This window comes from Mustela nivalis (assembly GCF_964662115.1).
Source record: "Mustela nivalis genome assembly, chromosome: 10".
Taxonomy (NCBI): Eukaryota; Metazoa; Chordata; class Mammalia; order Carnivora; family Mustelidae; genus Mustela; species Mustela nivalis.
The window spans coordinates 114,684,966-114,696,459 of record NC_139029.1 but is presented as its reverse complement, the minus strand read 5'-3'; the positions used below and the strand labels follow the sequence as shown (position 1 = coordinate 114,696,459).

The 11,494-nt window shown below is 34.9% G+C and overlaps 1 pseudogene across 1 annotated transcript; it reads right to left on the bottom strand.

Annotated features, from left to right (window-relative positions):
- Nucleotides 1–9,841: 9,841 nt before the first annotated feature.
- Nucleotides 9,842–10,771, bottom strand: LOC309842218 (small ribosomal subunit protein uS5 pseudogene; annotated as a pseudogene). The gene has a single exon. The product of its transcript is annotated as a small ribosomal subunit protein uS5 pseudogene (transcript).
- Between the last annotated feature and the right edge of the window lie 723 nt (nt 10,772–11,494).

Here is an 11,494-nt window from a genome sequence, read left to right as displayed (position 1 = left end):
TGATTCTGGACCACTTTCTCTGCTCCCAGATGAGGGTTCTTTTCAGCCCCGAGTTCTCCAATCTAGGATAAGCCCTCTTTTCTTTCTCTCACTCTTACTTCACCTACAAGAGGCACCTCTTTCATTAACTTGGTGATTCCCTAAGCTCACTATCATGTTCCATCAAAGAATACATTCAAATGGCCAACAGACACATGAAAAAATGCTCCACATCACTCGGCATCAGGGAAATACAAATCAAAACCAGAATGAGATACCACCTCACACCGTTCAGAATGGCTAAAATGAACAAGTCAGTCAATGACAGATGCTGGCGAGGATGTGGAGAAAGGGCAACCCTCCTACACTGTATGTGGGAATGCAAGCTGGTGCAACCACTCTGGAAAACAGCGTGGACGTGCCTCAAAAAGCTGAAAATAGAACTACCCTATGACCCAGTGCTTGTAGTACTGGGTATATACCCTACAGATACAAACGTGGCATTCTGAAGGGGCACATGCACCCAAATGTTTATAGCAGCAATGTCCACAATAGTTAAACTATGGAAAGAAACTAAATGTCCTTCAACAGATGAATCAATAAATAAGATGTGGTATATATGTTCAATGGAATACTATGCAGCCATCAAAAAAAAATGAAATCCTGCTATTTGTGATGACGTGGATGGAACTAGAGGGTATTATGCTTGGCGAAATAAATCAATCTGAGAAAGACAACTATCATATGATCTCCCTGATATGATGAAGTGGAGATGCAACATAGGCAGTTTCGGGCGTACGAAAAAAAAATAAAAAAAGATGGTATTAGGAGGGAGACAAACCATAAAAGACTGAATCTCACAAAACAGACTGAGGGTTGCTGGGGGGAGGTGTGTTGGGAGAGGATGGTGGGGGTATGGACATTGGAGAGGGCAGGTGCTATGGTGAGTGATGGTGAGTGCTGTGAATCACAGACCTGTACCCCTAGGGATAAAAACACATTATATAAAAAATTTTAAAAAATAATTTAAAAAACCCATTAAAGAAAAAACACAGATTGCAAGCCCAGAGCTAATCTCATATTCAATCAAAACTTTTGAAAGTTTTCCCCTTAAAGATCAGAAGAAAGACAAGTGTGTCCATTTTCACTACTCTCATTTGACACAGTAGTGGATGTCCTAGCCAGAGAAACAAGGAACACAAAGAAATAAGAGACTCCAAAAAAAAAAAAAAAAAAGGAAGAAGTAAAATTTTCTTTTTTTGGATAACATGAACTTACATGTTAAAAAATCCTAAAAATTTCACAAAAAATTTGAATAAACAAATTTAGTAAAATTACCAAATACAAGATCAATATATAAAAGAAAAGAATTTTGTTTTGTTTCTTTTTTTTTTTATGGACTGCTTCCCAGTTTGTCATGTCATCCTTGTTCAGTGATCACGCTAATCTTCTCTGCATCATTCCAATTTTAGTATATGTGCTGCCAAAGTAAGCACAAGACAGGAGCATTTTAACATTCTAATGATGAACTATCTGAAAAAATAAAGAAAACAATCTAATTCACAATAGCATCAAAAATAATAAAATACTTAGGAATAGATTTAACTAAGAAGATGAAAGATCTGTACTCCATAAACTATGACATTGATAAAGAAATTGAAGGTGACAGAAATGGAAAGATAGCTCATATTTATGAATGGTAAGAATTAACATTGTTAAAATGTCCATACTACCGTAAACCATCTGTAAATCCAATTCCTATCAAAAATCCAATGTTAGGGGCGCCTGGGTGGCTCAGTGGGTTAAGCCGCTGCCTTCGGCTCTGGTCATGATCCCAGGGTCCTGGGATCGAGCCCCGCATCAGGCTCTCTGCTCAGCAGGAAGCCTGCTTCCTCTTCTCTCTCTGCCTGCCTCTCTGCCTGCTTGTCATCTCTCTCTGTCAAATAAATAAATTAAAAATCTTAAAAAAAAATCCAATATTATTGTTTTACAGAAGTAAGTAAAGAATCCTAAAGTTTATATGAGACCATAAAAGACAACAAATAATCAAAGCAGTTCTGAGAAAGAATGAAGAAGGGAGATTACACTTCTTGATTTGAAACTATACTACAAAGCCCTCATGCTCAAAACAATAAAGTATACTGGCATAAAAACAGACCAATAAACAAGTAGAACAGAATTGAGAGTCCAGAAATAAATCCTTTCATACAGTCACCTAATATTTGACAGGGGCCAACATATGTAATGGGGAAAGATAGTCTGTTCAATAAATGATATTTAAAACTGAATAGTCACATAAACAGTATGAAAAGGGAACCTTATATCACTCATAAGTCTGAACTTGAAATAGATTAAAGACTTAAAGGTGATGCATGAAACTAAATTTCCTAAAGGAAAACATAGGAAAAATTCTCCTTGACATTGGTCTTGCCAATAGTTTTTTGGATACCAGACTAAAAACACAAGCAAAAAAAGCAAAAATAAATAAATGGTATTACATCAAACTAACGTTTCTGCATTGCCAAAAAAAGGGAGAGAGAATGAAAACACAATCCACAGAATGTAAGAAAATACTTACGAATCTTATATCTGAAAAGAGGTTAATAACCAACAGATACAAATAGAAAAAAATATATGATTAAAAAAATAGCAAAAGGATCTCAATAGACTTTTTTTTTCAAAAAAGTTATATAAATGACCAACAGGAGCATTAAAAAGTGCTCAACGTAAAAATCTCAGGGCAAAGTCCTTATGTTGTTGTTGTTGTTGTTTACCTCTGAAAAACGCAGCAAGATATTAGAATATATACTACCAAAAAATTGAAACTAACCAATTTTGGTAAATATTGGGGAAAACGGGGAACTTATGCACTGTAATAGGGATATAAATTTGTATGGAAAACAGTATGGAGATTATTCATATTATTAAAAGTAAAATTACCATATGATTCAGTAATCCCACTTCTAGGTATCTATCTAAAGAAAACGAAGTTCACTGTTCAAAGACATATCTGCACTCTTATGTTTATTATAAAATTATTAACTCTAAGCAAGAGATGGAAATAACTTCAGTATCCATTAATGGATGAATGAGTAAAATAAGTATGGTAAATATATACTACGGAATACTACTTAACCATGAAAAATTAAGAAATACTGCCATTTACAACAGCATGGATGGATCTTGAAGGTATTATTCTAAGTGAAATATTTCAAAGATTTTGTATATTTTTTTAATTTATGTATTATGATATCCCTTACATACAGAATCTGAGGAAAAGGAAAACTAATGGAAACTTAGAGTTGAGTTGACAAGGGGTGAACCTGGGGTGGAGTAAGGTGGTCCAAGGGTGCAAACTTGCAACTATAATATGAAAAAGTTCTGGGGATCTAATGTACAGCATGATGATCATAGTTAATAAGATATACATACTTTTTTTTATTGTGCTTCCCTTTATTAAACTTTGCATATATCACATTCTTACAAGTTGAAAGTTTATAGCAATCTTGTATAAAAGAGGTCTGCTGCCACCATTTTTCTAACAACATTTGTTCATTTTGTGTCTCTTTGTCACATGTTGGTAATTCTTGCAATATATCAAGTTTTTTCATTATTATTGTATTTGTTATGGTGATCTGTGATCAGTAATTATGACCCACTGAAAACTCAGAACTAGTGTACTTAAGGTATATACATTGTTTTTCTTTAAAAACATAATGCTTTTGAACAGTGCAGTATAGTTTTTATTTTTTATATGCACTGGGAAACATAATTTTTTATATGCACTGGGAAACCAAAAAATATAATAATTTGACTTAGTTTATTGAGATAATCACTTTATTGAGGCAGTCTGGAACAAAACCCACAAGACCTCTGAAGTTTATCTCTACTATACTATATACATAAAAGTTGCTAAGAGAGTAGATCTTAAAATTCCTTATGATAAATGCATAAAAAACAGTGGCAACTATACGAGATAGTAGATGTATTAACATTTTTATGTAGATTATATTGCAATAAAGATGTATACCAATTTATCAAATTGTACAAAATTTACACAATGTTAAAGGTTTGCAATGTTATAAGAAATCATTTCTTAAATTTACAAATATGTCGATTTTTTTCAATAAACCTGGAAAAAACTTTTTGTAGAATTAATCTATTTTTCAAAAAATGAAGTAAGGCAGTAGAAACTGCAACTAACTCTGAAATAATAGAATATAAAATCCATTTTCATTATATACACTGTGACAAAAAGTATTACTTAGTTTACAATGGAGGAGTACTTATGAAACATGAAGGATGGTCTATAAATAAGGCTGAAAGAGCTCAGTTTTAAGGTTTAAATTTAAAATCTTCTTTTGAAATACTAAACTGACCACCCAGTGTTCCAAACATCAATGTCTTAACTGCATGAATTTATTTCATACAACTCTATAATCTAGTTTCATAAGAAAACAGCATGCAAATTTTGAATAAGACAGACTTGCTTAAGTTTCATGTTCAACAGTAAAGGATACCTCCCTAAAAACAAATAGAAGACAAATCAGCATATTTATTATGATAATTATTATTCATAAAGAGATTCATATTGAATTAGGGAATATATATCCTCAGAGGGGGTAAAGTAAAATGAAATTTATGTTGGTAAATGTGTCTATGAATAGTCAATACAATGCCTCAATATAAATGAATATTACCATTTTGAACAATTTAATTACTATTACTAGAATTATTATAAGTATAAAAATAGCTATCATTTTAGCATGGAATATGAGATTCTCATGCTCCATGCTTCATCACATACACACAACAACGCAGCATAATAAGTATTATCATCACCATTTCATGGGTGAAAAAACTGAGGCTAACACATTTGGATAACTGGTTTATGATTACATGGGTAGCAAAAATGCATCACACTAATTTAGGCTTTATGATTTCAGAATTGTACTCTTACCATTGCACATTCTATTACTCTGTAAATACTTGGCCTGTTTTCATTTGGTTCTTTAATTTTATTCATGTGGTGATGGCTTAAAGCTTCATTTAAAGGAAGCTTAAAAATTTCATTTAACCAAAAGCTCCCAAGAATTAAAAATGTCATTGATCTAATGTAGACATGGATATCATTAGTTAATGGGTAACTATATATTTTCCACTCTAGTGAGATAAAAGAGTATTTTTCTAAGTTTTAGTCTCTCAGTGTTAAAAAGGACTTTGTTAAAATAGAAATATTTAGACAAAGGTGATCAAAAGTCTGGATCAGGTCACCTTAAGGTAAATATTAGGAAACTGAGGAAACAAATGGAGATTTGAACACTGAGCTATGATATAATGAATGGTTTCAAGTATTTAGTAGAGTATAGAAAAGCCCTTTAAAGCCTGGTCTTAGCCTAGCATTGCAGCTTCTGGGATATCTATCTATCATCTATCTATCTAGATATAATGTGAAAACTTTTTTAACTTAAAGATTTTGAGAAATAGAACATAATCAGCACCATAGAAGATCTGTTTATGATAACAACCTAGCCCCTCCTCCCAGTTTGTTAATATTCTCTCTTATTTAATGTAACATTGTGCAAATAGACCACTACTGATCTGCTGTTATGAATGAAATAGCTATAATCATCTGTTTGCATATCCTGGTGAAAATATTCATTTAGTTCCATGTTGTATTTCTAGGAATGGACCAAATTTTTATTTTTATTTTTAAGTTTTCTAAATATTGTCCAACTTACCTCAAATGTTTTTATTATGGGCACTTTCATTCTTTCACATTCTTGCAAGGCAATTTTACTGTTGCCCAATATGGTAAGTGTGTAATAGTATGTCATTTTAGGTTTTAATTTATTATTAATTTAATTTAATTTAATTCCAGATTCATAATAAAGATAAACAGTTTTTATATATGAGTGGCCATTTGGATTACCCTTTCTGAAAAGTGCATGCTCAAATCTTTTGATATCTTAACATTGTGTCATACTGACTTCTTTAATAGTAGATTTTCTGAATGAACTTTAAGCTGTGTAGGTCTTCTCTATTTTATTTTGAACTTGTTTTCATTTCAAAATCTTTATATTTATTTTCATAATCTGCTTTTATTTTTCTTTGTCTATTATCTATCTATCTATCTATTTATTTGCAAGCAAGAGAGAGTGAACAAGTGAGAGTGCAGGGAGGGATAGAAAAAGAAGGGAAAAGAATCTTAAGCAGGCTCCAGGCTCAGCACAGAGCCCAACTCTGGGCTCTATTTCACAACCCTGACATCATGACCTGAGCCAAATGAAAGAGATAAAATAAAATTAAGGTGTTAAAAAAAAAAGGAAAAAGAATTGGAGGTTTAATTAAGTGAGCCACCCAGGCACCCCTGTGGTACCTTAAATTAGCTGTCATATCTTTAAAGTTCTAGAGTATCCATTTGTTCATTTATAAAACCTTTCTCAATATCATTTTTAGTGTCAGTTTTTGGTTCAATTTGCTTCCCCTCTCATTTCTTTGAGCAGAGTAATCAAGCCATTTTACAATCTTTATTGATCATTTTAACATCATACTTAATCCCATTTTGTCTATCAAATCTTGTTAATGGTTTTTCTTTGTGTGCTTTGTTACATTTTGCTATGTTCAAGACATTATATTTGAAACTCTTATTGAGTAGGGATAATTAAGAGCTATAATAATGGTATGGTCCTCCTTGGTAGGATTTTCTCTTATATCTGAGACTCTACAAGACAATCATACTCCAAATTCAGTGATTGACTTTCTCAGTTTACACAGAAGGCAAGGTAGGCTATAGTCTTATTTCTGCTTCTCCTTGTGCTTTGTGGATCTCAAGTTAAATTTGGGTTGTACCAAAGTCCTCAAATTTGATTGCTGCTGGATTTTGAATTTTGTTTCTCTAGTATCAAGAGTCTATGAACAACACAGCTCAGTGTGTTTTAGCAGTTTCAAATGCTCTCATAGCTAAAATGGCTTCAGGGCATATATCTCTAGGCTCTCATTGTATTTCGTATTTTGGCCCAGTAATCCCTCACTTATTTTTATAATCATTCTGATATTTTTAACTTTAAAAGCTATTTTGTCTGGATTTTTAGTTGTCTTAAGTAGGAGTTTTTAGATCACCATTACTAGAAGCAACAACAAATATACATGAAAATATCTGCAGTAGTTTATCACATCTTTATGGCTTTGAACTTCCATAAGCTGAGGCATCCTTCTCTAATCACTTAGGCAAACTCCAATTTAACCTTTAATACAACCCAAGAATTGCTTCATTTAAGAACATGTTCAGGGATGACTCTTCCCCACTGTTCTTACCAACATTCCCACACACTCTTTGCTACCCAAAGCTTGTTTATGAACTTTCGTTAGGTATATCAGCGTGACCAGAATTTTGCTCTATTGTATTTTTGTCCTTTAGAGCTTTAATTAAATATGAATTCCATAGAAAGTCTGTCCCTTTTCTTTCAAACCTGGGTTAGTTATTTCTTCTCATTCTTTGTCAGAAGTTACTTTATTAGAGAAACTTATAGCTCTATTGTGACTTTGGAGCCTTTACAGTTTTTCGACTGGAAAAATCACCCATCCCTGAGATTTTTACGCAGCTTCCTAGCTGATATTATTCAGAAATCTGTTCAAAGCAGACTTTTTCAGGAAGGCCCTTTTGGACCACTCAGTTTAAAAACCTCTTCTCAATCACTGCTCTTTTAAAAATGTGCTTATTTAGTTCAAATATGCATCTCTATTAAAGAAAAATCAGTACGTTTTTTTTTTTAAGTTGGCTTACCTATTATCTATCTCTCCCATTAAAATGATTCCTCTGGGCTGGGGTTTTGTTGTGCTCATCTTAGGCCAGGCACTCAATAAATTGTCTCTGAATGATTGAATTGTTTGACTCCCTTGCTAGATTCTCAACTTCATGAGGCCAAGGATTGTTCTATTCAGTCCTTCTTTATCCTCAATGTCTGTTATATTGCAGTCACTTACATGACTAATGGGAAAAATCACAGAAAGAAAGAGTTAAAACTACATAAAAACCCCGTAGGTTCAATAACACAAAGCTTTCTAAAATTATTTAGCCCAGGAATTGAATACTGGCTGCACTTTTGATTTTTTTTAAATGGTATTGAATTTAATTTAAATGGAAATACTGGAATGGTAGAATAATAAAAAAATTATAAAAGCAACTTGCTCCTTAAAGTAAGAATTATATAGGGCATCTCTTCTAGAAGCAAAATTTTCAAATGACAAACATCTGAAAGCATAGAAGGAGAAGTAAGAGTGTGAATTGTATTTCAATGCTCTTTTCTTTATATTCAACAAACAGCTTCATTCACACACCTTTCCAATTTTTTCAACTCTTTTGACAAAGCCTTCAGAGGAGTTACTGCTGATGACAACCATCACAGCCTAACAGGAGAAATTTTATAAAGAAAAATAATAGCATGTTTTTCCCAAATTGTTAAGGATATGGTGAAGCTCTGTCGGATTCAAAGGAGGAATGTGCAATTCCATGCTATATATAATAATAACTTGTTTTAATAGTGGCTTTGCAATTTTTCAGATATATCCATTTACTGAAACCACTATCAAATAAACAAAAACAAACAAATGAACAGGGGTTCGAGACAGAAATTATCTAATCTAAAAATAGCACATGTTCACAGAATACACAACACATATCCCAAGTACTACTATAGGTTTCAAGTAATAGTCAAAACAATAGTAAACATGATTCAGACCCTACCAGTCAAATCATAAATGGGACCTTAACTGTAAATCCTTATCTTTAGATCAAAGCGGGTAATTGGGGGCTGAAGATACATTATAGAACTAATATGTTATAGAACTCCTCTGAAATGAGTCATTTATTCCATCACTTTTCCTGCACAGCTGCTGACCCATGTTTTGGTTCCTGGAAATAGCTGCTACCCTGTCATACTTCTTAAAAGCACATATATTGATAACTCTACTCATTCCTCCATTCCTCTGTGACTGTCACTGTGTTAAAATGTGGAGTCAGCTGACTCACTTGTGATGGTAATAAAGTAGATGAGTTTGCAAAGTATTTTGTTATTTCTAAAAATGCAAAAACCAAATTACATTGAAATCATAAGGGGTGTTTCAGGGAGAGCTGTAGGATGTGGTTTCTTGTGTAATCCACAGAGATTAGCTCCAACACATATTTAAACTCTCCTCTAGGAGCAACCTTAGTGGTAAAGCAAGAAGATAAACAGATGTATACACACCCTGGCACAAAATTATCACTTATGTTTGGCTTCCTAGTCTCCTCGTGTTACTTATTTATCTTAACTTCTCTCTGAAATCAGGGAACACAGAATCTCAATCAGTAGACATTTTTCTACTGAATTACCCAATAGTCCGATCATACCCCTAATACTTTTTAAAATTATTTCACTCATAATCCCAAATCTGCTTTGCTTCCTCATCTTAGTACACTGTAATTTGATTTCAAAATGAGGACAGTTGTCAGTAATGCCACATTCATTCATCTATTTTACAATTCCATGTGCTTATAACTATGAAGATATGTTAATAACATCCATTCCAATAAGCCACCCTAAATTTATTATCATGAAACAAGACCTCAAGAAAGAGAATTCAAAATCATCCATGTATTTGCAACTTATTGCAATAAAGCCTTTATCAATAGACTTCCCTGTGCACATGGTGGTCAAATTGCTGGTGAAAACCAGCCAGATCTATTACAAGCTTTCTCATGGCTTCTAGGTAACCCAAGTGAGCCTTTATTGATACTGGGAAGGGATAAAGCAGGGAAGGGATAAACAGTGCTATAAGATTTGGCTAGACAAAAGTAATGACTCTCATTACAAAGTGAGTATTTTTTTTTCAAGCTTTAGTTCAGTTTATTTTTCTTGTATAAAACTATGTAGTAGCCACAGCTGGAGCCTGGGTCCTCTGAACAGAGACTCTGGTGTGGGTCTTCACAAGATGGTCCGTGAACTCCTGATAGGGAGACTTGGTGAACACAGTCTCCTTCCAGAGATCAGGGGTGAGATAGCTGTAGGTCTTGGAGATGGCATCGAAAGTAGCCTTGGCAAAGTTCCCTAGGGTGGCAGTGCAGCCCCTGGCCGAGGTGTAGCAGTCGTCAATACCAGCCATCATCAGCAGTTTCTTGGGCACAGGGGCCGAGACAATGCCAGTGCCTCTGGGGGCGGGGATGAGACGCACCAGCACAGAGCCACAGCGGCCAGTCACCTTGCACGGGACAGTGTGGGGCTTGCCGATCTTGTTCCCCCAGTAGCCTCGCCGCACAGGGACAATGGAAAGCTTCGCCAGAATGATGGCTCCGCGGAGGGCAGTGGCTACCTCCTTGGAACACTTGACACCCAAACCGACGTGTCCATTGTAATCTCCGATGGCGACAAATGCCTTGAACCTGGTCCGCTGGCCCGCGCGCGTCTGCTTCTGCACAGGCATGATCTTCAAAACCTCGTCCTTGAGGGAGGCTCCCAGGAAGAAGTCGATGATCTCAGACTCCTTGATGGGCAGGGAGAAGAGATAGATCTCCTCCAGGGACTTGATCTTCATGTCTTTGACCAGGCGGCCCAGCTTGGTGACGGGGATCCACTCCTTGTCCGCGGCCTTGCCCCCGCGAGCTCCGCGGCCTCGGCCCCGGCCCCGACCACGGCCCCGGCCCGCCCCGGCCCCGGATGCCGCTGCCGAAGCCACCGCGGAAACCGCCACGGCCTCCCATTCCAGGGCCCCCGGGCCCTCCGGGCCCTCTCGCAGCACCGGCGTCATCCGCCATTTGGTGTTCTCTCGGAGAGGAAACAAAGTGAGTATTTTAAAGCAAAAGAGCCTGTTGGGAATATTGTTTTATAAAATAGTGGTTTTTTTTATTAACTTTTTAAAATTCAATTAGGTAACATATAGTGTACCAATAGTTTCAAATGTAGATTTCAGTTATTCATCCATAGCATATAATAGCTAATGCTCAGTACTTACTGTTATAGCTTCTTGAAAGCAGAATTTTAACCCACTGAGCCACCCAGGCGCCCTTGAAAGCAGAATTTTAGATCACATTTTCTGATTACTTCCATGTCGTACAACACTTTCCTGCTAGCAACCTTCAAAACATACTGTTTCTTAGAGGAATTTCTTTAATAATAAATAAATAGGAATTCATTTAAATTTATAAATATATAAAATAAATAGGAATTTATTTAAATTTATTTAAATATTACACACTGTTTCATTGTTCATAAATAAGGTGATGATATTATAGCCATTAGTTGGTAGCACTGATATATCACTATCTTTTTACTTCTCAGTGCATTCTCTTTACACAAATAGATATATATTTTAAAAAATGTGAATCTGTGGCAAACTTGTAAAAAACCCTATACAGTAAAGTTTATCATTTTAAGTAATCTCAATTATCTTCCTCAATTGTGATAGTATATCCTTCTGTCTAGGCCAGATATTGTATGAGGGATTTGAAGAGACATACTTTTCTAAATTTCACTTTTCT